Source organism: Sceloporus undulatus, chromosome 7, assembly GCF_019175285.1.
Source record: "Sceloporus undulatus isolate JIND9_A2432 ecotype Alabama chromosome 7, SceUnd_v1.1, whole genome shotgun sequence".
Classification (NCBI taxonomy): domain Eukaryota; kingdom Metazoa; phylum Chordata; class Lepidosauria; order Squamata; family Phrynosomatidae; genus Sceloporus; species Sceloporus undulatus.
Window position 1 is genome coordinate 40958366 of NC_056528.1, and position 27496 is coordinate 40985861.

Consider the following 27496-nt stretch of genomic DNA (forward strand, 5'->3'; position numbering starts at 1 on the left):
TAACTCCCTCATAGGCCGGAAGATGACAGTTATGGCGGGAGGAGTCATTTCTTCCAGGCTAGCCCTGATGGAACTGGGCCTGCCTTGTCAACTCCCTCGCAGGCCGGAAGATGACAGTTATGGAGGGAGGAGGACTAGATAAATTAAGTTCATGTGGACATGCTAGGCAATGAGCATCAGATGAGGAAAGGAAAGCAGAGCATATGTGTGAGGCACCTAGACTGAGAGCAGTGGGTACAAGTGAACAAGGTTCTTTGCTTTTGTGAACGTGTGTGTATGTATGCGTGTGCTATCTCGGGCTGCTGTATGCTGTGCTAGCTGGTACCATCTAGGAAGGGTGGAGAAGAACCTAAAGCAGTCAAAGGGTCACAGCCACTAGACTCAGGAGAAAGCAAGATCTTTAAACAGAGGCTGGATGGCCATCTGTTGGGGATCCTTTGATAGAGAGTTCCTGCATGGCAGGGAGTTGGACTGGATGGCCCTTGTGGTTTCTTCCAACTCTATGATTCTAAGAGAGCGACCGCGCAACAGACACTAGAAGCACAAGTACTGTTTGTTTTAATGAGAGGTCATAAGCAACTGTGGGTGATACTTAATATTATAATGTTTAATGAAAACACCAGAGCACCCCCTGGCTTTAATAAGGGCTACCCCGAAGTCTAAGGGCTATCCTGAAGTCTCATATTTTGGCATGGAAATCTCAGGGCCTGAAATGTTTCTGACCTGTCAATCTTCTGCAGTTCAAGTTCATATGAACAATACAATAGATGGTTGTTTTAAGGGAGAGTTCATGTAAGTAGCAACAGCCCCATCATCCCTTCTAGATCACCGGGGAGGTGAAACAAAGAGAAAGCAGAACTGTACTATTGTTTTCTCCATCAGCTGTTATAACATCATGACTCCCACAATAGACATTTAACTTCCTAGTCACTGTTATTTAGTTCACACAACTATTTTGCATATGGAAAGCAGTGTGTTTTAAGTGGGTTTACATATTTATTTTATTTCTATGCCACCTTTCTCCCAGAACCCAAGGCAGCTGACAGATGTGAAATTGTGGAAACCACTGTCAGTATTTCTAACTTAGACCAGTTAACTGAATACCCAGATATTTTACCAAAATTATTAATCATCTGCATGAAAACAGAGATCCATTGCTGAGGTTTTGAAAAGAATAACAAAAAAGCTTCTGCAAAAATAATATTTTAAAAGTTTGAACCAATAGAATTTTGTCTATTAGCACATATTAAGGGTTCAAAACATAAATTGAATATTCAAGGAGACAGTAGAAACCCCTGAAGTGTACTCCATTTCAGTGATTAAAAGAATGAGGAGGGGAAATGATCATAACCCATGTTCTTGGCAGTGAATATAAAATAGTTATCCATTTCAAAAATATTTTGAGAAATGCAGAGTTAGCTAATACTATAAAAATAAATAGCTAATAAATTTTATCAAAGGCCTTCTGGGGAGCTAAAGAAATAACAGCTGGCTGATCAGTTATATCCAATTTAGAGTACAACCAATCAAATATTATCAGTTTCCTGCCTGGTTTTGATAAATCCTACCTAGTAAAGAGTTACCAAAGATGAAATAACTTTTCATTGTTCAAAGAATCATAGAGTTGGAAGACACCACGAGGGCCATCCAGTGCAACTCCCTGCCATGCAGGAACTCTCAATCAAACCATACCCAACTGATGACCATCTAGTCTCTGCTTAAAGACCTCCAAGGAAGGAGACTCCACTCCACTCCGAGGAAGGAGTGTGTTCCACTGTTGAACAGCCCTTACTGTCAGGAAGTTCCTCCTAATGTTGAGGTGAAATCCCTTTTCCTATAGCTTGCATCCATTGCTCCGGATCCTGTTCTCTGGAGCAGCAGAAAACAAGTCAGCTCCCTGCTCAATATGACATCCCTTCAAATATTTAAACAGGGCTATCATATCACCTCTTAATCTTCTCTTCTCCAGGCTAAACATCACCAGTTCCCTGAGTCTTTCATCATAGGGCATGGTTTCCAGATCCTTCACCATTTTAGTTGCCTTCCTTTGGACACGCTCCAGTTTCTCGACATACTTTTTAAATTGTGGTGATATAGAATATGATTAATTGATTGTTGTTAGTCATTTTAAAGAAATTTTGGATTCTTAAAAAAATAGGAAACACCACTGCCAAGGAAACAATCTGTGGTGAGAGCTACTTTACAGGTATATATGAGTGAATATGGTTTAATGGATGCACGGGGAACTGTAACCTTAGGAGATGGAGTACATACTTTTATCTGTTCTGTTCACCATAATTATTTCAGATTAGATTTTTGAAAATATGATCTTGTTTTGTTATTAATATAAGTACATGCAGACGTTAATTCTTAATAATATCAAATGATACTCTAATTTGTTTAGAATTGCATTTTTAAATTCTGCTAAACCCTCTAGTCTCTGGCATTTTAATGTCACTCATCTCAGTGATGAACAGTTTAAGGCTCAAATGTCAGCAGATCTGACATTTAAAATGAATTAAGGCATTGAGAGTTCATATGCTATTGAATGGGAAGTGTGTAAAACCTATTTTCATGACAGAATCATTTCTTATTCTTCTTATAAAAAAGATTTTAAAACAAAAAGGGAATCATAGAACAAGCAGTTGAAAGCTCTTGTATCTCAGTTTGCTATTTCTGCATTGGAATAATTTTATCAAAAATCCAAAATAGTTAAATATGAATCAAATAATATTCTCTCACAACAATTGTTCAGTTCATTGCTTTGACATGTCTACGACAAGCATATTGGGGAAATGAGGAATTTCCCAATAAGGTTCTGGCTCATTATCTTAAGCATCAACAGCAACACAATGGTATTTCAGCTATCCAAGATGAAAGCAATATTTCATCTCCATCACCTACAGATGTAAACCTACAGTTTCTTTAAAATGTATGTAGATAGCTATAGCTTTGCTAATGAAATTCATCAACAAGATGGGGTGACTTGCTTTTCTTATGTTGACCTTCCCCATCATAGCAGGCATTGGGATACAACCTCCAGTCCTGGATGGGGTCACACTTTCCTCCAAGGACTGTGTTTGTAGTCTGGGGGTGATCCTGGATCCATCGTTCCAGATGTCGAATCAGGTAAATGCTATGGTCAGGAGTACCTGTTATCAACTCCGGCTGATATGCCAGTGTGCCCTTTCCTGGAAGTTTAGGACCTTGAGACTGTGATACATGCTCTGGTAACCTCCCGTCTGGATTTCTGTAATGCACTCTACATGGGGCTACACTTGTGCTTGACCCAGAAATTGCAACTAATACAGAATATGGCAGCCAGATTGGTCTCCGGTACACCTAGAAGAGACCACATAACACTGATCTTAAGATCACTTCATTAGGTGTTCATTAGTTTCCAGGCCCAGTACAAGGTGTTGTTTATCACCTATAAAGCCCCAAATGGCTTGAATCCAACCTATCTTCGAGACCACCTTCTCCCATATAATCCACCTTGTGCACTCAGGTCCTCTGGGATGAATCTGTTACAGCCTTTAAAAATGAGATTGTCTACAGCCGCCCAATGTTATAGCAAATATGACAAATGGTACAAAGCTTTTTCTGTTAGCACCAAGACTGTTCAAACTTTACAAACATATCTTACAATCCACCTCCCTTTCTTCATTAAATAATTGCTCTATTACCCTAAAACCTATACCTGATAAGGACCATACTTACTGTGCTAACTACCACCCTATATCCTTAGTTAATGTTGAAATCAGATGAGTGCAAAAAGCCATCTTCCATGCGGCTTGGGTGTGTTTAGATGATGCATGGCCCCAATCTGTGCAGAAGTGGCACCAAGGTTGTTCCCAGGCCACCTGAGGTGGCCCAAACCCAGCCCCAAAAGGAGTAGATCTTTTCTGGTCCTTCCTGCAGTCCATTTGGGACCATGGCAGGGGCTGGCATTAGGACCAAGACATGTGGTCAGCATGGTCCCATGGTGCTCTGGGCAGGAATGAATGAAATAAATACATGCATAAATAAAGAAGACATTCCTGTGTGTGTGTGTGTGTGAGAGAGAGAGAGAGAGAGAGAGAGAGAGAGGAAGGGGTGTGTGTGTAAGACAGGGATGTGTGTTTGTATGTGTGTCAGGCAAGGATGCCTCCGTGTGTGTGTGTGTGTAGCAGGAGGGATGCCTCTGCCTGTGTGCCAGCCTCCTGCTTTCCAAGCTTTCTGAGTCACAGCCCTTCTCTCCCTCCGACCTCAGTGCCTTGGACCAGCGCCCTCCAAAAGCGGGGCAGGCAAGGTTCCCCAAAAAAACCAGAGGTGTCTCCTGGCCAGCTCTCCTCCTCCTCCTCCTCCTCCTCTTCTGCAGCTGTGAGTCCTTCCCTTTGGCTCCGTACTGCCTTCCTCTACCTGCCTGTCTCTCTTTATGGGCGGCTCCAGCAAGCCAGGAGGGGTGTCCAACCCATGAAGTGATAAGATCATAGATTGATAATGTAACTTACTTCCACTGTACTAAAATCCTCACTACAACAGTACACATGCACAAAATAAGGACTGCTTGGGAATGATCTTGGCTATAGTACCAATAAAACAGTACATGCAATGCGATAAAATGTGTTCTCATACCTTTACCATCACGTTATAAATTATCAAATGCAGTAACATCCATTCCCATGTCATTTCTCCAAGGAACATTTCCAGGACTCGATGGGAACGTTACAGGTACTGGTGCAATAAACTTACTTGTTTCAAATAATGGGAGAGCATGTGGAAAGTGCAATTGCACAGCAGAATTTTCTCCCATTTGCTTATGGAAAAGAAATCAACTGCAATCTTTATATGCCAGCAGTCACAATTTGTATATGGCTTCCATTGGATAGGACATCAAAACACATTATTAAGTTTAAATCTTATTCCTACTTCTATTTCCTCATTCTTCAAGTTTCTTTGTGTATTTACTCTCCTTGTTTAATATATTTAATATATTTCTATGAATGCTGCCCTTCCTCCTAATTTTTTTATCAGCCATGACAAAATATATGACATGCTGTTAAACTTCTTAACCTTCTCTCTTCTCTCCTGCAATGTCTAGTGCAGATTCCCTTCACCCATGTTCCTACAATTGTTTTAAGCTATGGTAACCCTGTGGTCAGCAAGGATTAGAGCTGTAGTACAAGACCATTTGGAGTAAAGAAGGTGGTCAAATATTACAAAAGGCAAGTTGTGATGTCACCATGCTATGAGCTGCTGTTGAAAGGAGGGATGAGGAACAATTCTTCGATATCACTAGACACTGCTAAGGAGAGTAGAAAAATGTAATACATACCTGCTTTTCTTTGAAGTACTTGAATCAGTAGCATGTGGCAGATTCTTAACCATCTGAATAGACTGACAAAATGCAGGTGTTTTTTTTTTTAAAGAAGAAGCCTTGATGGAATTATCTTGCATATTTCCTTTAATGCTCCTTCAGGTAATCATTGCATAACTCATTTTAAACAGAATTAATATAAAATCTCTTCTGAGTAGCATATGGATTTAAATGGAGAAATGAAGGGAAGCTTATAGGATGCTTTTATGATTCCTCTTCCTATTTCACTTAGTTACACAACAGAGTGAATGCTTTGAAACATTTACAAGGAGAATCTTAATTTGGCTAAAGCCTCTTGGTCAGGTAATCATGGTGGATGAAACTTTAAAAGAAAAAGAGTTTTCTGATTAGGGGATGGGTAAGAATTTCATTTCTGTGTCCTTAAAATCAGAATTTATCAAAATCCGCAAATTCCATTACAATCAGGATGAGATTTTTAACTTTATAATCAGGATGAGTTTTTGAACAACAAATTTGTTTGCCTTTGATGAACCCCAGATCTTTTGGATAAGGCAACCATCTCCCCCGGCTTGGATAGATGAGAAGATAAGTAGACAGACATTTCTTAAAAACTGAGTGTGGTCCAAAACACACTGTAGAAATAATCCAGTTTGAGACTGCTTTAACTGCCCTGGCTCAGTGCTAGGGAATCCTGGGAATTGTAGTTTATTGTGGCACCAGAGCTCTCTGACAGAGAAGGCTAAATGTCTCACAAAATGACAGTTCCCAGAATCCCCTAGGATTGAGCCAGGGCAGTTAAAACAGTCTCAAACTGGATTGTTTCTGTAGTCTGTTTTGGACCTTTGTCCACTTATATGAGACAGTTTTCAAATAAGTATCTGTATCCATTAGGAGACATATGAACAAAGACAGTGGCCTCATACAAGTGTCCTTGCTGCTGTACATATAACAAAAGGAGTCTTCTCAGAGAGACTTATGAACATAGAGAAATAGACTTTTGGTCAGTAGATTTATTGCTTTTGCGTATCAACACTGACTGACCACTGTAAAGCTCTGAAAAGACCTCTATCATCTCATCCAGACCTTGAAAGTTATTGGCAAAGGCCTGATTTGCATTTGGGTTTTATTACATTCTATCCCATTCCTACAACTGTATAAATATGCATTCTAAACCGAGGCTTTAGTATCACATATATACAGCAACTGAAGAAGTGGCTTTATATCCACAAAAACTCATGCTAAAATTAAAAAAGAAACAGTCCGAAAGATGCTGCCACATTCCTTTTTCTCAACCTCACTTCATATGTGACACTTTTCATATGTGACACTACTGCTAATAAGGATGCCTTGTGGTTTCTATGTGCACTGGAGAGAAGCCTGGGAGAAATGGAGGAATTGCCAGGGAGGGAAAGATTCATCAGAAGGCTTCCTGGAACAATAGACAGCATTGAGAGTATTGATGAGAAGGAGAGAAAGAATAACACCAGAGGATCAATATAAACCTCTTCTTCCTTACCATTATTTAGCAACCCCAGTGGTAGGAGAGTTTCTCCCTTCCATCACTGGATTCCATGAGTCTCATGATCCCATGAGTCTCCCTTGCAGATATCTTTTATCTTCTGTTTAGGGGTGAATTAGAGAGGCACTGCCTACATGACTGCTATTTGGTGTGTATGGTTTGTTTCTCAAATGGAGACTTGCATGAACCTTCCCTTTAGTTGGAGATGGAACTCTGATTTGGTCTTTATAATTTTTCATGGCTAAAATGCTCAGCAATCTGTTAAAGTAGAGTCGAGCTGGTGCTTATTAGCTTTGCAATCAGCAGGAGACATTGTAGGGTGGTTTGAATTATACATCAAGAGGGACTGCATAGTTTTGCACCTGTGGAGGAATGTTATTAAAATTAATATTGCTCACCATGCAAACGAAGCCAGACATTATTATGGTACTTCATGCTTCAGGATGTATTGTTTTTCATTCTGACTTTACAGCATGTTTTGACCTTCAGAACAAGTATTTTTCTGCCTGAACAGAGGGAAAACTGTTCTAAGGGTTAGTTCATAATAAAGGAGTCTGGAGTTTAAGAAAAACAAATTCAAGGCTCATCAGCACATGGGACATTTTATGTATGAGAGAAGACAGTCTCTGAACAATACATATTTCCACACTTAGAAATTTTATTGAGTGATAAAATTATACCCCTCTAAGCAGGCTTTCATCAGGAAGAGTCTTTAAACTAATCCTCTTTTTTTCAACAGACGTTAAAGACATCATGTAAAGAGAAGTATGTGTGGAAAAGAGTATGTTGAAAGTTATTTGTACTGCTGGTAATTTCTAGAAAGTTCCATGATGGGAACAGTAGATTTCTTGCTGGTGTTCACTTTCCCCCCCTAAAAAGGATTCATCTGTGTGATCAGCTATGGCCACATTCTTCTCTAACAGAATATTTTTGATAGCAATTGAGGGCAACAAGGCTGTTGTTATTTGACATCAAAACAACTTTGAATTTATGGTACCCCTATAAATGCGAGACCTCCCAGACCTCCTCTGTCTTCCTGGGCTTCCCATCGTCAATTGAAAAAGATAGAGAGTGGCACCAATTAATTAAACAGCAAACTAGAATTCAGAACAGGCAGAAAGCACAACAGGGAAAACTCATGTTAAATTTGCATCTAAAGATGTCTAATTCACCTGGGGATAGGCCATCAGAGGCACTGAATATCAAGGAATGTCCCTTTTCTTTTATTTTCCCCACCATTTCTGGTACATTTTTGTTAGCTGCCCTCGACTTTGACTTATGGTGACCCCATGAATGAGAGACCTCCAAGTCACTCTGTCATCAACAGCTTTGATCAGATCTTGAAAATTCAAAGCCCTTTCAATAAAGCCATCTATAATCTTGCCTCCCTCTTTTCCTACTGCCTTCCACTTTACGAAGTATTACCACTTTTTTAAATGAATCATTTCATGATATGTCCACAATATAGCAGTCTCGGTTTAGTCATCTTTCTCCTAGTGATTGGTTTTCTCTAAGATCTATTAATTTTTCTTTTTAGTAGCTCAAGGTATCTGTAGAATTCTTCTCCAGCATCACATTTCAAATGAATCGACTTTCTTCCCGTCAGCTTTCTTCGCTGTCCATCTTGCAGAATCATAGAGTAAGTCATGTCATCTCATGATATATTCATAGTAAAATAGTCTTGGTTTAGTCTGTTTTCCTTCTAGTGAGAGTTCAGGGAGGAAAAGCTTCATCAGAAGGCTTCCTGAAACCCACAGTAGCCCACAGTATCTGTAAAATTCTTCTCCAACACCACATTTCAAATGAGTTGATTTTCTTCCTTGCAGCTTTCTTCACTGCTCAGCTTTCAGATTCATACACAGAAATCAGGAATACTATGGCCTGGGTGATTCTGGCTTTCATAGAATCATAGAATCATAGAATCGTAGAGTTGGAAGAGACCACAAGGGCCATCCAGTCCAACCCCCTTCTGCCATGCAGGAAATCCAAATCAAAGCATCCCTGACAGATGGCCATCCAGCCACTGTTTAAAGACGTCCAAGGAAGGAGACTCTTTCACCCTCCGAGGGAGTGCATTCCACTGTCGATTCGGTACGTAATGATACACCTTTAACACTTGAGGATCTTATCTAGTTCTTTCAAGGCTGCCTTTCCAACAAGTCATCTTCCACTGATTTCTTGACTAGTCTCTATTCTGGATAGTGTTTGAGGGCAACAGAATATCCATTGTTAATTGTCTTTTCCCTTAGATAAAGGAAATTAAATCCATCACTTGTACTATTTTAATTATTGTTTTTGCAAGCTATTTTTTTTTTTTTTGGCTCCATTAGGGCCAGTGTGTCTCCTTTTACAGCATCATTTATAACATAGTCTCCTTTCTATCCTCTACTACAGGCATATAGATTAGATCTTTGACAACTGAATTAATTTAATGATATTTGTACAGTTCAGATTCCATAGAAAGAGTTCCTGTCATCCTTTAATTTATTTTGCCAACTTTTCCCCATAATCAAGCAACAACAACAACAACAACAACAATTTGTACCTACACAACCATTGTGTTTGGGAGTAGACTGAAATTGCCATAGCAGTGACTAAGAGCTTCTGCATTGTAGAATTCAGCCAGTGCTAACAGCTGTGCACGCTTTATATGTCTTTCTCATAGAAGACTACATAAAATGTCAAATAATTGATGTGGCAATAAAATTGCTAATTATTTCTACAAACAAACTGGGGCAATTAATAAAAATAAAAAGTATTTTTGCTTGTCCTAAAATGAAATTAAATCACCACCTTTTTTTTTTTCCCTTATGGGATATTTATTTTTCATAGTAAATCCAACATAGTATTAAATAAAAGCAAAGCTTGTTATTTAGTTTAGCCTGTCATGTTCTTATATGCTTGGCATCTATATAAAATCATATTATTCATAAGCTGAGCATTTATGCAGTAAGGCAAGCAGGTGCTATGCCTTTTGCTGACATTTCTATAACATGTGGTATGCGCATTGCTTATGCCATCATTAATCCTCCTGTAGTTTAGGTTTATGATATGAATTAGCATACTGTCTTGAGAATAATCTGCCTCAAGTGTTAGATGGCATTTAAAATAGGTGTCAGGAGGACATCTATTGTGCTGTCTGCATTTATTATTGTATCATCTCCCCCGTTTGTTCTGACTTAGAGGCAAAACTCCTTCAGTCACAATTCTCCAAAGTATGGAGTTTCTGAACAAAAGCCTGTTAACTTTCCATGATCCTAGGCTTCGACCTGTTTCCAAATCATGTCTTGCTGTGAGTCCCAACACAACCTACGTTGGAGATGATTCCTTTAAAATATCGGAAGAGGGAGTTGGAAAAATTAAGATGCTATCAGCAATGTATGCTGCATCTTTCACATCCAAGGGTTCTTGCTGACACACTTGTTTTCTTGTGCAGAGAGAAAAGATTTAAATCTTCATTAGTTTACTCGCAAGAAAAACTGGGTGATATTTGCCAAAAGAAATTGTTCGCTTTGTTTTCTTTGCACCACAATTGTACATTCTAGTTTGTTGCACTGGAAAATGTCATAACTATTCCCTTGTTGGCTGCATGAACTGGGTAGCATTGGATGTGCTTTCCAAGCCCTGAGCCTTGTGATCATTCTAGTAGAAAAATACAACACAGAACAACCCACATATATGTGGGACTGGTACCCGTGGTTTCATTTGCCCATGTCTAGGCATCTGGAGATCCTCCAGTGCAACTCTGTGGTCAACTTCCACCTGAAATATAGGTTACACTGTTATCTGCAATTTTCATTATCTGTGGTAAGTCTGGGAATGTATCCCTGCAGAAATGAGAGTCATATTATACTGGGCTGCAGAAAACTTCACAGTAAGTACAATTGCACTCGTTGAGTCTTACTTCCAAGTAGAAATAAAGAGAATTGGAATTTTAGATACAAATGCACAGATCTAAATATTTCTGAACAATGATACAATCAACAAAGCTCAATAGTTAATCCAAATCCTATTGTAGTTTCCAGTAATTAAATTTATTATGCTAAAATGAAGCTCTAAGGATCTGCTTTGCCTCACATAACTGAGAGTACTTTCCAGAAGCCCTCCAGGGACTTTTGAAAGCGAGATGCCGATCTCTTTTGTTAGTGTGGGATAATGATTTTGCATTGTTTTTTAATCATCAAAATCTTACAGCCAGGGAAGATTTAATAGACACTGAGACATGGATGTTTTGTGAAGAAATGAATGTGAGTGTGTGTGTTTTACTTTTGGACAATGTGGACAACTTAAAGATAGTTGAAGTACAAAAGGTTAAGTGTCTGTTTAATTTTTATCTGGATTTTTAAAAGTATAATTTCAGGCTTATCTAAATCAGCTAATTGGTGGAAGTATAATACCGCTAATGCTTCAGAAATGACCCATAGTTGTCTCATTCTGGATAAATGAAATTATATGACTGAACTTTGTTCTAGGAAGATCTCTGATATGTCTTTGAAATAATAATCATCATTATCATCATTTCAAATTATTATTATTATTATTATTATTATTGTTATTATTATTTCTTAGCCATCTCTCCCCATCGATCAAGGCAGGGAACCAAAAGAGACCAACAAATATGTGTCAGTTAAAACACAACTTCAGACAAAACATACATCAATCTAAAAAAAAATAAACAAGACTTGTACATATTTAAACAACATTTAAAATTTACAGTTTTAAAAATTATCTATAGGCCTTCCAGAAGAGATTAGTCTTCAATGCTGTTTTAAATTCAGACAGCATATTCAGCTGTCAAATCTCTTCTGGAAGGTTGTTCCAAAGTCTTGGGGAAGTTGAATAAAAAGTCCTCTGGCTGACAGCTGGCAACCTAGTCCTGGCTGACTGGAGTAAATGCCTGCCAAGGACCTGAGCATATCGGGTGGATCACAGTGGCTAGTGTTTAAATGCTGGTACTGCAGACATTCATAGCCACAAGGTTGTGAGTTCGATCCCAGGCAGGACTCCAGGGTCCACTCAGCCTTGCATCCTTTCATAGGTTGCTAAAATATGTACCCAGTTTGTTGGGGGCAATTAGCTCACATAGTTTTTTTGTGGGTTTTTGGGGCTATGTGGCCATGTTCTAGAAGAGTTTCTTCCTGACGTTTCACCAGCATCTGTGGCTGGCATCTTTAGAGAATGCTGACCTGGAAGAGAGTGGGTATATATAGACTGTGTGATCCTGGGCAAGGAGAAGTGATTCCCATATTAATCTGTGTATTGTTCTGTTATTGATGGCCTCCTCAGGGTAGGAGGATATGCAAAGAGGATTAGTGTCTGTTAATTGGTGATCATTGTTTGCTGGGAAGGCCTCTGATCCTGAGTGGTTTCTCATTTGCATTTGATGAGTCCTGGTTTTGGTGTTCTTCAGGACTGGTAGCCAAACTTTATTTACTTTCATAGAATCATAGTATCAGAAGAGACCAAAAAGGGCATCCAGTCCAACACCCTGCCATGCAGGAAATCTAAATCAAAGCATCCCCAACAGATGGCCTTCCAGCCTCTGTTTAAAGACCTCTAAGGAAGGAGACGCCACCATCGTCCATTGAGGAAGTGTGTTCCACTGACATAAACAGCCTTTATGTCAGGAAGGTCCTCCTAATGTTGAGGTGGAATCCCTTTTCCTGTAGCTTGCATCCATTGTTCTGGGTCCTGTTCTCTGGAGCAGCAGAAAACAAGCTTGCTCCCTCCTCAATATGACATCCCTTCAAGTATTTAAACAGGGCTGTCATATCACCTCTTAACCTTCTCTCCTCCAGGCTAAACATCCCCAGCTCCCTGAGTCTTTCCTCATCAGGCATGGTTTCCAGACCCTTCACCATTTTCGTCGCCCTCCTTTGGACACGCTCCAGTTTTTCAATGTCCTTTTTGAATTGTGGTGCCCAGAACTGGATACAATATTCCTTGCGGTCTCTTCCAACTCTATGATATGATTCTATATGTGTGTTTAGTTTTTCCAGCTTTTCTGAATATGAGCAGAAATAATGGAATGATGCAAAATCAAATATCCATTTTGGTCATTTTCATTTATTTGAATAAAAGAGAACAACTATTGTGAGTGTTAATTTTCTCATTTTTTAAATTTATAATTCACTATAGTCCTCACTGCACAAAAATTTTAAGAGCAGAGCAGAAAGATCCGAGTTACAGCTTTCTTCAGTACTAAATAAATACAAAATGGCTGTCAATTCTATGTTTAGGGATGCGATCCCTGTAAATTTTGGTTTCTCTGCTTCCCATTCTTTCTAGTTCCACCTCAGTTGATAGCTTTAAAAAACCCACAAAATTTATATGATTGAATTCCACAAGAAAATTCATATGCATGTTGTGCATTTTAATAATAAAAAGCATGCATTTGCCATAATTTGCTAAATTGTATAAATTTCTGTACACAATATAAACATTTGTAAGCATTTTTGACATTGCCTTCACTAATATATGCTTGTGTAGACTTTCTACTACTGTTGGGCAAATATTTTCCTTTAATATATTTTTAACTGCATCCCAAAATTATCAGAAGTATTAATAGTGAAGAATAATTGGTTTCTATATTTATTTGGGAAGTGTCAGTTTATCATAGAATCATAGAATCATAGAGTTGAAAGAGACCACTAGGGCCATCCAGTCCAACCCCCTGCCATGCAGGAAATCCAAATCAAAGCATCCCCAACAGATGGCCATCCAGCCTCTGCTTAAAGACCTCCAAGGAAGGAGATTCCAACACTCTCCAAGGGACTTTGTTCCACTGTCGAACAGCTCTTACTGTCGGGATGTTCTTCCTAATGTTGAGGTGGAATCTCTTTTCCTGTAGCTTGCATCCATTGTTTCAGGTCCTGTTCTCTGGAGCAGCAGAAAACAAGCTTGCTCCCTCTTCAACATGACATCCTTTCAAATATTTAAACAGGGCTATCATATCACCTCTTAACCTTCTCTTCTCCAGGCTAAACATCCCCAGCTCCCTGAGTCGTTCCTCATAGGGCAAGGTTTCCAGACCTTTCACCATTTTAGTCGCCCTCCTCTGGACACGCTCCAGTTTCTCAATGTCCTTTTTGAATTGTGGTGCCCAGAACTGAACACAATATTCCAGGTGGGGCCTGACCAGAGCAGAATACAGTGGCACTATTACTTCTCTTGATCTAGACACTATACTTTTATTGATGCAGCCTAGAATTGCATTAGCCTTTTTAGCTGCCGCATCACACTGTTGACTCATGTTCAACTTATGGTCTACTTGGACTCCTAGATCTCTTTCACATGTACTTTCATTCAGCAATGTGTCTCCCATCCTATATCTGTGCATTTCATTTTTCTGCCCTAAGTGCAGTACCTTACATTTCTCTGTGTTGAATTTCATTTTGTTAGCTTTGGCCCAGCTTTCTAGTCTATTCAGATCATTTTGAATGTTGGTCCTGTCCTCTGGAGTATTAACTATTCCTCCTAATTTGGTGTCATCTGCAAATTTGATAAGTGTGCTCCCAATTCTGTCATTCAGGTCATTGATAAAGATGTTGATGTGGGACCCCACTGGTCATTTCCCTCCAGGAGGAAAAAGAGCCATTGTTGAGCACCCTTTGGGTTCGGCCGGTCAACCAATTACAGATCCATTTAACAGTTACTTTGTCTAGTAAGTTCTTACTATAATGAGAACTGAACAATATTCAGTTTTTCACATCAAATTGGTGCTAAATAAATTAAATTTGCTTTCAATATTAACTAAAAATATTAAAAAGTGATTATCACTCTTCAACCAGTTAATAAAAGTAGGGGTCATGGGAAACTTCAAATCTTTCTACCAGTATTAGTAGCCAGAAAAGTTTCCTTCCGAGGGACCAGTACATCCTTCTAACACTACTCTAAAGAAGAATGTATAAATCCTAGCTGTATCAGACATTCCCCTCCATCTCTTTTTGCCTCTAGCTTTCAGGTTGCACACTGTGATTCTGGCACCTTTCAGTTTCAAGCAAGTCAAGCAAGGTCACTGCTTCAGGCTCTAAGGATAACCCCAGTGTTTCAGATAGTAGGGTTTTGTTCCTCTGGATTTGATTCAGATCATTACATTAGGCCACTTTGCACAGATGGTTGTAAAACAAAGTCCTGTATGAACCTCTTTCATGCTTGGTCTCAACTCCAGGGTGACTTTTACCAGCAAAGGGAGCTCAAAAATCCAGTGATGTGGATGTGTGTTTCTACCACCAAGTTTCAAAATGCAATGTACCTAATGTTTTGTTTTAAGGATGGGGGGGGGGGGCAGTTAGTAGTTTGATTATTTCAATTTGATGTTTGATCGAACTGCTGGTATGAACCAGCCTTTCTTCTCTATTCTTCTTTCTTAGGGGGAAATGCTCAATTTTAATATTTCAGTATTTTGTCACATATAGTATCTAGGATCAAAGCTTTGTGAGGGGGGCAGGGGACCTTTTTATTGCTCCTAGAATCCCCAGGCATCAAACCCAGGGGATTCTGATAATTCAAGTCCAAAAAGTAACTTTTGTAAGCATTAAGTAGAACTTATAATCTTGTTGTAAAATTCATCCAAAGGATTTAAGGGAGAGGTGGCAAAGGAACAAGCAGACAACACATAGCAACATTGCATTTGCTGGCCCTTCTGCTTCTTCTTTGAAATTTTTTCATTTTTGAAATACTGTTGACAGTAAGGAGACTGATACTGTCTGCTTAGTATGCAGATCGTCTTTCCATTGTCCTGTTCTTGTTACTTTTCCTGTGATTACTTTCTAGTTTCCATACCTCTCTCAGTTTCCTTCTCTGTATGCTTACAAATTTCCTAGATAAACCTGAAATTAGTGACTGTGATTTGTCATTTCCAGTTTTGCCAAAGTACTTGTTTCTTTATCACGAAAGATGTTCCACCCCTGTAATTGCCAATATTTCCCCACAGAGGAATCCATGTGCATGTGCACATTTTGTTCCAGTTATAAATATTTTTGTGTGTATAAAGCTTGTTTCTGTGTATTTTAGGAATGTGTGCATTTGTTGATTTTATATGTCTTCAAGTCATTTCTGATTTCTGGTATCACTAAGACAGTGTTTTCTTTGGCAAGATTTGTTCAGAGGAGGTTTGCCTTTGTTTTCCTTTGAGGCTGAGAGAGTGTGATTTGCCCAAGATCACCCATTGGATTTCCATGGTCTACTGGGGATTCAAACCATTGTCTCCAGAGTCATACCCCAATGCTCAAACCACTATACCATGCTTGCGTTCAGGTCCATGCTGCTTATTGGGGGGTAGGGACTAGCAATTGCATTGCAAGCCTGGAAATAACCTTCCAGTATTTCCAGGTTCTTTTTATGGTGCTGGAGTGACATCGCGAGTGTGCCACTGGCACACTTGCGCTGTAACCAATATGCAGTGCCGTGCAGACGCTGCATGGTGCTTACATCGCAATGGCAGCGCTTGTGTACACAGGATGCTACCATTACTACGTTGCCGCATCATGCTAGAGTTAGGGACTGCGTGGTTGGTGTGTGGTCCCTAACCCTAAAATCAGAGCCAGCACGGCACATTTGACCCATCTGTTCCGGGCCAATATTAATGTAGTTGAGCAGATATATAACTGATGTTGTGTTTATGGATGAAAACTTGCATAAAGAATAAAAATAATAATTAGACTGTAAGCTTAATTACATCTACCACCCTCTGTGTCTTTGAGGTGTTTTTTTTTTAATTAACTTGTAGAAAAAAATGTACTTATTCACACTATTAATCATTCAGGTATGGTGTTGACTCTCATAAGCATTTATGATGGCTGGTGGTTTATTTGTTTGCTTGAGTATCCTTTAGAGACCAAATCAGAGGACCATAGGAAGCTGATTCATACTGAGCTGGAACATTGGTCCACAAAATTCAATTCTGTCAATTGTGATTTGCATGGGGTGACCAGATGTCCTCCTGTTCCAGGGCAAGTCCTACATTTCAACATTTCAAAATGTCCTCCAATTTGAACATGACTAGGAACCATGAATTTATATGTATCTGAGTATTTTTAGCTTCCATTTTGTAATGGCCTACATTTTTCTTGAATCTCCTCCATTTTGTGGTGCCAGTGCTCATAATCCAATGCTCAAACCACTACACCATGCTAGTATCTGTTTTTGTGATATTATAATGTGGTATTACTAGCTCTCACTCAAATGCTTGATGCTGTCCTTTCAACAACTATGTCGGACCCCATGTTACAGGTGCATTCTCTACCATGCATTTTAGTTTTTCATTTTGGAAAATCTCCTCAGATGAAGCTGATGATAATGGAGACTGATCTTTCTGAAACCAGGGTGACAAACTGAGGCTTCCCAGCAGTGGAAAAAGAAACCTGCAAAAAGCGGGTGGTTCTTTTTGTGTGTTGTGCTTGTGACCCGTGTGCGCAAATGGCACACTCATGACATCGCCAGCGCAACGGGATGTGTGGACGCTACGCGTCCGTCTTGTCAAAATGGATGCATCCATTCATTTCAGTGCAGCTTGAGACTCTACTAATTTAAGAGTGGGTCTTAAGAACAGACTGGGAAAGGGACTTCAGAAACAAGGAGACAGATGACAAGGCAACCAAGGAGAGACACAACAAAATATATACATTTCAACAACAGGATTTATTGATCTGTCATAAATAAGATCTGCTCTAACTTTGAGTCTTCCCTGGGCTGGACCCTTCTAAGGAGGAGCCCCCCAGATACCCCCCTTTGAGCTCCTCTTGAGTTGCAAACCAAGGTGCAGCATCTCAAGGGGAAAAGCAGTGCAGAGAAGGCAAAAAAACCTGTTTCTCCCTGGGCCAATTTTGGGATCAACAGGGGAAAATTCCTTCTCGGCTCCAATTCAGGCAACCAGCTCACCTGCACTGCCAACTCAAAGGGCGGGTGAGACGTAGTCCCTCAACAAGGCCTGGCAGGATCCAAAGGACCCCCTTGTCAGGTCTACCTGCCTCAGGTGTATCAGACCATCTCTGTTTTCTGGGTTGCACCACTTGTTTTATGACCAGAGTTGTAGTCTAGAATTGCTTAGAGCATTTTTTTCTCTCCTATGGAGTCAGGCCTGTATTCTAAATGGGTACAGCCCAAACACAGATGGCACTGGTACCTCCTAGCACTGGGCCTTTATGCCACACCAGGATGGTTGCATCGCTGTTGTTCTTCTCCACCGGTCTTACAATGAACCTGTAAGGAAAAAAAAGAAAGAGATGCATTACCCCAACGAGCTCAAGTATAAAAGAGGGACAAGTAGTGTAGAAACAGTCAGAAGCCACCGCAAGACAACTCACATAGACACACACATAAACGCAAACGTACAAGAGAATGGCACAATCAAACAAGGCACCACTTGGCAGAAGAGCGGGAGAATGACAATGCCACACAGATGATGCCCACAGACGCTACAAAAGGTGCCCACTTACCGAACTTTGTGTCCAGATTTCTCCTTCTTTCCTTCTTCCAATGTTTGGTGTCTCGTCTCACTCTTGCGTTGCCTCCTATAACATGATGGAGGGTAAGAATAGGCATTGCTCAGCGCATTTTTCTAGTCGCCTCTTCAAGAGCCTCGCCCTTTGAGAAGCCAAAGGCAGCTGACCGTGGGCTGGGAAGTCAAAGGCTGAGCTTGGCTCTTGCTCTGCAGGCCTTTTAAACACATGAGGTTGCATTATGACACGGGGGAGAGAGGCCATTGTGAGTTGTTGAGGCAGTTAAAAGTGGGAAGCTGATGGCTTTTCAAACAATCTAGAATCTCTTTTGCAAACGATGGCCTTCTCTCAGCAAAAAAGGGTCAGAAAGGTTATGTTGAGAGAAGACCTGAATAAGGCACTGAAGGAGGGGGAAGAAGACTAACAACTGTATTCCAATGCAGAGAGATCTTCTAGCACCTTGGAGCCTAATTGAAAATAAGAAGTTGGCACGCCTGAGCTTTTGTAGGCTTCAGTCTACTTCCTCAGATTGCATTTAGTGGAAAGTGCATTTACAAAAAACTCATGCAGCCAACCTTTTTTATTCCAGTTAGTCTCAAAGGTGCTATATAATAATATCTATTAATAATAAACTTCATTGATATCCCGCCTCTCTGTTCCATGACAATTGACTATAAGATCTCCCTACATTCGGATTCCACAACTAACAAACAACTTGTCTTTGAACAGTATTCCAAGCATACAGTATTTGCAAAGAAGTAAGTGCCACCAATTTTCAATGGGCCTTGCATACGCTTATGACGATTCTAGAGCAGATCATTTTAACCAGACGGTTTTGCAATCTCTTAGGAAACAATGCTGTCACCACTAAGAGTCAATACCGGCATCTCAAAAACCCGCCTTGATTTCACTGTGGGAGAAAGGCGGGATATAAGTCCTAAAATAAAGAAATAAAAAACCAGAAAAAAAACAAGTAAGCCAGACTAATCTTTTTGGACAGAGTTGCAGGGTTCATGTTTCATTCCCGGATAATGGCTGTACACAAGGCTAATGACCAGAAGCCAAAAGCAACACTTTTGCTGGTCAGAGAAGGCATCCAAGATCCCAAATGACCATATCGATCTGTATGAGCCCAGGGTCAGAGATGACCAAGAGAAGCCCAGTCTCAGCCCTGCCAACATTGCAAGTATGCTTGGCAAGGATGCAAAGAGTGGGTCTTCTCATTTGCTTCCCCCTGGACTCCGGAGCTGAAATTTTGGCATTCAGGACAGGCCTTTGAAACAGAATAATTTTTAAAACAGAGGGAATGGGAGTGTTGTGTTTACTGATTTGAAAGTGCACACATAGACACTGCAGCTGAAATGTATCATACTGAAACCAACCCAACTGTTTTTGCACTGAAGACCTGGCATTCTTAGATGCTGTATCTCACTGTTGACTCATGTTCAATTTGTGGTCTACTTGGACTCCTAGATCCCTTTCACACGTAGTTTCATTCAGTCAGGTGTCCCCATCCATCCTATATCTGTGCATTTTGTTTTCCACCCTCAGTGCAGTATCTTACATTTCTCCATGTTGAATTTCATTTGTTAGCTTTGGCCCAGCTTTTTGTGCTTCAGGTCATTAGCTCTATTGGAACACTACAGATAAACATGCCCAGGGTTTACTCTGATGGAAAGGATAGAAGCGCAGTACTGGAGAGTCAATCTATGATCTTCCGGTCCCATCATCCCCAGCTAGCCCCATTCCATGTTAAAGAGAGAATGGGAAAGAGCATAGTAGATGTTCATCCAAGATTTGTAAGGACACAAGTTTCCATCCTTGTGCAGGGAACCTTCAGATCTTCTCTCTCTTTCATGAACACACTCTTTCCTACTCTATGTTTATGGCTAGGATGGCAGGAACATTAGTACCTTTTGTCCTTTCTTCTTTTTTAAGCAAAGGAGCTTATTTCTCTCAAATATAACAGCAGGAAGGTAAGAAAAATTACAATGCCCATCATTATAATTTAATACCAAAAAATAAATGTAATGCAGGAGATGGATAAAATAATCCATGCAACAAAAGATTGTGACATTTTTTATACTACTAATACTGATTCATGTAGAACAATGGTTGTGTAATTTAGCAAGGGGCAGGTTACACAAATAAATTAAAACGCACCCACCTGGTTTTCGATAGCAGCTAAAAGCTCCATGGCATAGGTATGGTTGCAATGAACAACACAGCACATTGGCAGTGCAAAAGCCTACAAAGAAACAAGTCAGACACCAGACTCCATCCAATTCTTTAGTCCCAACTAGAGCTGACCCATTTCAATCCATATTTGCTAAACAGCCAAGTCCTGACCCATTGAATTTACTTCCAGAATCCAGGAGTTGTGCATAGGCTTGCAGCCTAAAAATCATGGATGGCATCCATTCATTCAGTGCAGCTTGAGACTCTACTAATTTAAAGAGTGGAGTCTTAAGAACAGACTCTGGGAAGGGACTTCAAGAACCAAGGAAGACGGGATGACAAGGCAACCAAAGGACAGACCACAACAAAAATATATACATTTCAAACAACAGACTTTATTGATCTGTTATAAAACTAGGACCTGCTCTAACTTGAGTTCTCCCTGGGCTGGACCCCTTCTAACGGAGGAGCCCCCCCAGACACCCCCTTTGAGCTCCTCTTGAGTTGGCAAACCAAAGGTGCAGCATTCAAGGGGAAAGCAGTGCAGAGAAGGCAAAAAACAACCTGTTTCTCCTCTGCGGCCCAATTTGGGGATCAACAGGGGAAAAAATTCCTTCTCGGCTCCAATTCAGGCAACCAGCTCAGCCGCACTGCCAACTCAAAGGCGGGTGGAGGACATTAGTCCCTCAAACAAGGGGCCTGGACCAGGACTCTCCCAAGGAGAAAGCGGGACCCCCTTGTCAGGTCTACCTGCCTCAGGGTGTCCTCAGGACCATCTGTTTCTGAGTTGTACCACTTGCTTATGATCTGAAGTTATAGTCTAGAATTGCTTAGAGCATTTTTCCCTCTCCTGTGGAGTCAACCTGTGTATTCTAAAGGGGTGGTGGTTAGAGCTTCAAACACAGATGGCACTGAGTACCTCTAGCACTGGGCCTATAATAACTGAATCAATATTGGTGGTTGGCATCGCTGTTGTTCTTCTCCACCAATCTTAGACAACCCTGTTAAGGGAGACAAAACAAACAAGAAAAAAAAAGAGAAGAGATTTGCTTTGCACAGCAGCTCAAAGGACGAAAGAGGGAGGGGACAAGGTTGGTCGTAGAACAGTCAGAAAGGCCACAGCAAGACATTCTCACATGGACACACATACGCAAACGTACAAGAGAAGAAATGGCACCAAATCAGATGCATGACACACCGTAGGCAGAGGAGAACGGGAATGACAATGCCACACAGAGGATGCCCACCACACACAGCAAACAAAAGGATGCCCACTTACCAAAACGTTGTGTCATCAGATTTCTCCTTATTACACAATGGTTTTGTCTCGTTCCGGTGGTGTGTTGCCTCCTATAACACCATTAGGAGGGTTTAGGAATCGGTATTGCTCAGGCGCATTTCTTCTAGTTGCTCTCAAGAGCTTGCCTTTGAGGAAGCCAAGGCAGCTGAGCCATGGCTCTGAAGTCCAAAGGCTGAGCATGGCTCTTGCTCTGCGACTTTTAAAACACATTGAGGTTGCATTATGACACAGGGAGAGGGGGCACATTGTGAGTTGTTAAAGGCGGTTTGAAAGTGGGTGGGCGCTGGATGGCTTTCAACAATCTAGGAATCTTCTGTGCACACTGATGGCCTTTGTCGGCCAAGGGGGTCACAAACGGCGTGTGATGAGAAGACCTGAAAAGGGATTGGAAAAGGGTGGAAGGGAAGACTAACAACTGTATTCCAATGTAGAGACATCTTGTTAGCACCTGGGAGACTAACTGAAATAATAAAGAAGGTTGAGCTTCGTAGGCTTCAGGCTACTTCTCGGCTCAGATGCATTTATGGGAAAGTGCATTTTACAAAAAACTCATGCAGCCAAAACATAGACACTGCAGCTGAAAAACGTCTTCATACTGAAACCAAACCAACTGTTTTGCTTTCAAGACAAAAGAAAGCCTCTTGCCAGCCCTGATAGAAAATAGAGAACCATGGAAAACAACTGACTTTATTGTTATTTTTCCTTCTTTACCATTATTAATATTACTCATCAATAAAATTCTTTAATCCGTGAAATCCCTCTCAACGACCCTCCACATTTTTGTTTCACCCTCTTTGGACACATGGCTCCAGTTTCTCAACATTCTTTTTTTTTAAATTGTGGTGCCCAGAACTGGAACACAATTATCCAGGTGAGGCCTGACCCAGAGCAGAATAGAGTGGCACTGTTACCTCCCTTGATCTAGACACTAGACTTCTATTGATGCAGCCTAAAATCACATTAGCCTTGTTAGCTGACCGCATCTCCACTGTTGACTCATATTCAACTTGTGGTCTACTTGGACTCCAAGATCCTTTTCACACTTAGTGTCATTCAGCCAGGGATTGTCCCCAGGCCTCTATCTGTGCATTTTGTTTTTCCACCCTCAGTTGCAGTACCTTACATTTCTCCCTGTTTGAATTTCATTCTGTTACCTTTGGCCCAGCTTTCTAGTCTGTTCAGGTCATTAAGCTCTGATTGAACACTACAGATTAAACATTGCCCAGGGTTACTCTGCTGGGGAAAGTGATTAAGAGCAGCATTGGAGAGTGAATCTATGGTCTTCCAGGTCCTATTCATCCCCCAAGCTAGGTCCACTCCATGTTTAAACAGAGAAAATGGGAAGGTGTATTAGTAGAAAGTTCATCCAGGATTTGACACAAGTTTCCATCCTTGTGGAGGGAACCTTCAGAGCTTCTCTTTGTTCATGAACACACTCTTTCCTACTCTATGTTTATGGCTAGAGGATGGCAGGAACATTAGTACCTTTTGTCCTTTTTTTTTTTAAGGCAAAGGAGCTTATTTCTCTCAAATTGAACAGCAGGAAGGTAAGGAAATTTCAATGCCTATCCATGCCCTATGAGGAACAACTCAGGGCGCTGGGGATGTTTAGCCTGGAGAAAAGAAGGTTAAGAGGTGATATGATAGCCCTGTTTAAATATTTGAAGGGATGTCATATTGAGGAGGGAGCAAGCTTGTTTTCTGCTGCCCCAGAGAACAGGACCTGGAACAATGTTCGACAGTGGAAAACTCTTCCTCGGAGTGTGGTGGAGTCTCCTTCCTTGGAGGTCTTTAAGCAGAGGCTGGATGGCCATCTGTCGGGGATGCTTTGATTTGGATTTCCTGCATGGCAGAATGGGGTTGGACTGGATGGCCCTTGCGGTCTCTTCCAATTCTATGATTCTATGATTCTATGAACTACAGCAAGATCAAAATGTCATGATTTTATGGTGGTGCTGCAGTGCCTGAGATTTTCATGAGATGGCAGAAAATATTACTTAGTATTCTTACTAGACACAGGCCATATTGCAGTTAGAACTTGGCTAGGTTTTAACACATGTTGGTAGACTCCTCCAGCAAAGAAAGTATCTCTTGTCATACCAAAGTATGTTAGTTTCAGGGCTGAATTAGAAATGTTACACATTTCTAATTCAGTTTCAAATGTGGAAGTTGATTGCTTTACCATGTTTACCTAGAGAAATATAATTACAACCCGAATGTCTTGGATTTCACTAGAATATCTCCTGTCACCTTGCTTAACATCACAATGGAGAAAATACAAAGAGATCTCATTCACAAATACTTTTGGAGAGCTAGCCATTGTCATTAATGTGTCCTTGAAATATCTGTATCTTCCCCTCCTTCTTTCCCCATCAGCTCTGCAGTAGATTTGTACATTTTTCCTTCTCCAGCATTCTGTACTGAAGGCTAGTACTTCTTTGTTTCATGCCAAATGTATGTCTGTATTTTTATTTCTAAAGAAAGTAATAGAATCTTTGACATGGCCCATAATCACAGCCATGGCTTCTAGAGGTTTTGTTATTTTGTTTTGCAGCCGTTCTGAGACAATGCATCCATATCTCTTCAATGCAGCTACAGTTCTAAGAAATAATCACTCTTGTGCTAAGATACAGGGCCAACAGTAGGCATGTCAAATATAGCAATAATTCTAAGTGATACAGTGTTCTGGAGACAAAGGCTAAAATATTCAAACCGTGTTGCTTATTACCTGATGGACATACATTATAGGAGAATCTAGAGTAAATGGATTTTGAATGACAACTCGGGTTATATATTATCTGCAATGTCAAAGTGTGGTGTGGAAATGCTGGATCCTATAATGTGTCTATAATGTAATCTGATCCCTTGCAGTTTACTTTAGTGAGAAAGGTTCTCACCAAGTATATAGTAGTCCTGATTCTCCTGCGCATCCTTCATTCCTATATAGGAAGCAGGACATCCAGCTCTATTCTCTGATCTCTATTTCCCTAGACTTGGAGAGGCTAGCTTTAATTTACGCAAAACCACAAGGCATCCTTAAACACCAGCTTTTTCATTAACAATACTTCAGGACTGTGAGCCAATTGGAGTCACAATTATTGTGATAATCCTCTGTGAGATGTTGTTCACCACCAAACTGCTGCTGATTTGGCTAGCTGTGCCAGAAGAATTGATCCAAGTAAAAATGATGATGATGATGATGATGATGATGATGATGATGATGATGATGATGATGATGACGACGACTATTTTTACCTATTAAAAAGGAATGCACTCAAATTTCAAGTAATGTATTGAAACAGACAACAGTACTAGGATTTGACTTTGAAAAGTTCATTTTCTTGGCAGCAGGAAGCTATAATTAAAACTGTGCTATAAATAGTAATCTATCATTTAATACACAAGGGCTTCCACCACTCTTCCAGAAGACATAGCAGCAAACCCCAGCAATAGTACTTAGTGTAGTAAGGCTCTATTAGCAATTCTGTTTTAATTTAGAGTCTTTTTTTTTTTAAGTAAAGGAAAAAAAAAATCTCCAAAGAAAAATAGAAGTTTGTCGGTAAAAACTCAGCTTGCAGTTTCTCAAGCCAAGATCAGTTATTTTAACTAGTTTAGCTGGATTTTCCACCATCCCCCTCCATTGTGTGGTCTACCGTCCAATCATTCTCAATAGAGAGAACATTGCTTAGAGTTTTTAATCACAAACAGGTAAAAGTGAAATCTTTGCAGAATTGTATTTATGGGAAAGATCCTTGCTCCTCATGTCCTTGCTGCCAGGAGATGAATTGTCCATCCCTGAATACTGTTTCTGACAAAATCAGCATATAACCATGAACCATTTATCAGAGATTCAGCAAAAGAAGAAACAGTTACAATGAGCCTTGACAGGGCCATTTTGAAAATGCATTCTGACTTGCCTGCAAAGAAACATACTAAGTCAACAAAGCAACTCCAATAAGTACCCTCAGATCAATCATAAACTCAGATGTAAGCCAATGACCTCACTAAATCTGGAGGGAAACCCCTCCCTTAAATGGTCTTAAAGCAGAGTAACTTTGGGCTCACACAGACAGGTCAAATAAAGCTGCTTCGGGTCACTTTGGAGGTACAGTATGCTGTTTAAATGTTGCATGCATCCGAAGAGTCCGGAAGAGTCCAGTCATGACTGGAGCATGGCTTTGGCACAGCTTCCAGACTCTTAGGACACATGCAACATTTAAACAGCATACCTCCAAAGTGACCCGAAGCAGCTTTATTTTGGCCTGTCTGTATGGGACCTTTGACTTATGATTCTTTCGGTCAATCTAAAAACTATCATGTGGATATTGTTTGAGGTGACTGAACATGATCTATGCCTATGGATTTATCATCTCTTCCTTAATCAGTCACTAGTATGTCATCTGAAGGCATCATATTTTCTTTCAAAACGATACCATTCTCATCATGTGCTTACTGGTTTCTGGATCAAAATCATCACACCTATCTTTCAGGTGATACTGATGCTAACCTCTCTAGCACCTTGTTGATTAATGTTTTCCACAAGTGTCTTCTTGAAATGAGACTTTTCTTTCCCAAATCCTGAATAGTTTTCTTTCAGATGTATTTCTGAGAGATCTTAAGGTTCATAAAGGTAAAGGTAAAGGTTTTCCCTTGACAAGGTTGTCCAGTCGTGACTGAATGTGAGGGGTGCTGCTCAAAGATCCAGCATTGTCAAATTGATCACAACTCTGAGATCACCTGGCCAGCATGACAACATAGAATGCTGTTATTTTCCCACCAAAGTGATATCTATTTATCTACTTGCACTTTTACATGCTTTCAAACTGCTTGGTTTGCAGAAGCTGGAACAAGTGATGAGAGCTCACTCCATCAAGTGGTGCTTGGACCTTGAACTGCTGACCTGCCAGTTTGGAAGTCATCAGAGTTAATGTCTGAACTGCTGAGCAAACATGTCCCTCAGGTTCACATCTTGCTATATATTCTATAGAATTTAAAAAAAAATACAATTCCATGCAAGTATTCAGAACATGACAGTCGAGATTCAACATCTCATACATTAGATTTTTGCACTTAAATGGTCTCAGCTAGAATAAGAATGGGGTCCTGGAATCAAACTTTACTGGATACCAAGGTCCCACTATATAATCTATTTATTAAAATATTCATCTCCTTCTATATATAATAGGATTTCATGACACCATACAGTTAAAAATCAGCTTATACAATTTTCACTTTAAAATTTGAATTAGTAGGCATACTAATAACATGTAACCTACCTTTTGTCCCACATCAGGAGAAAAGCAGCATATAAATGAATAAATTAACATGTTTAATATGTTACTAAATAAAAAAGTTTTAAAAACAATTAAAATGTTTTATTAATTTTGTGCATGTACAGATTTGGATAAAATCATTGGGACCCAAAGGCAATTTGGAAAAAAAGTGTTATAAACCCCCCCCCCCCCACATGAAATCACATAAAAACACTTAAACAACATTGAACATTACTAACCCCAAAACCACAAACAACATTTAAGCACACTATCAATCTGTCTAACACACTTGTTACATTCATCTGCAGCCGCCCTTTTCCTCTCTGGATCAGGGGTGTGGCAACTACATGTCATAGCCCCAATCTGGCTTATTTTTATACCATAGAAAGGGTGCGCTATTCATGGCTTTTTGCCATTTCTTTGGTGCAGTGTGTATAAATGCTGCCCCGAAGATATGGTGTGATA

General features: G+C 40.2%; 1 protein-coding gene and 1 pseudogene across 2 annotated transcripts in view; one reads left to right on the forward strand and one right to left on the reverse strand.

Moving 5' to 3' along the window:
* The window catches only part of PCDH11X (protocadherin 11 X-linked), a 553290-nt gene that overhangs the window by 496683 nt on the left and 29111 nt on the right, over positions 1-27496 (forward strand). The gene's annotated exons all lie outside the window — the stretch shown is intronic.
* On the reverse strand, positions 20035-20144 carry LOC121937430 (annotated as a pseudogene).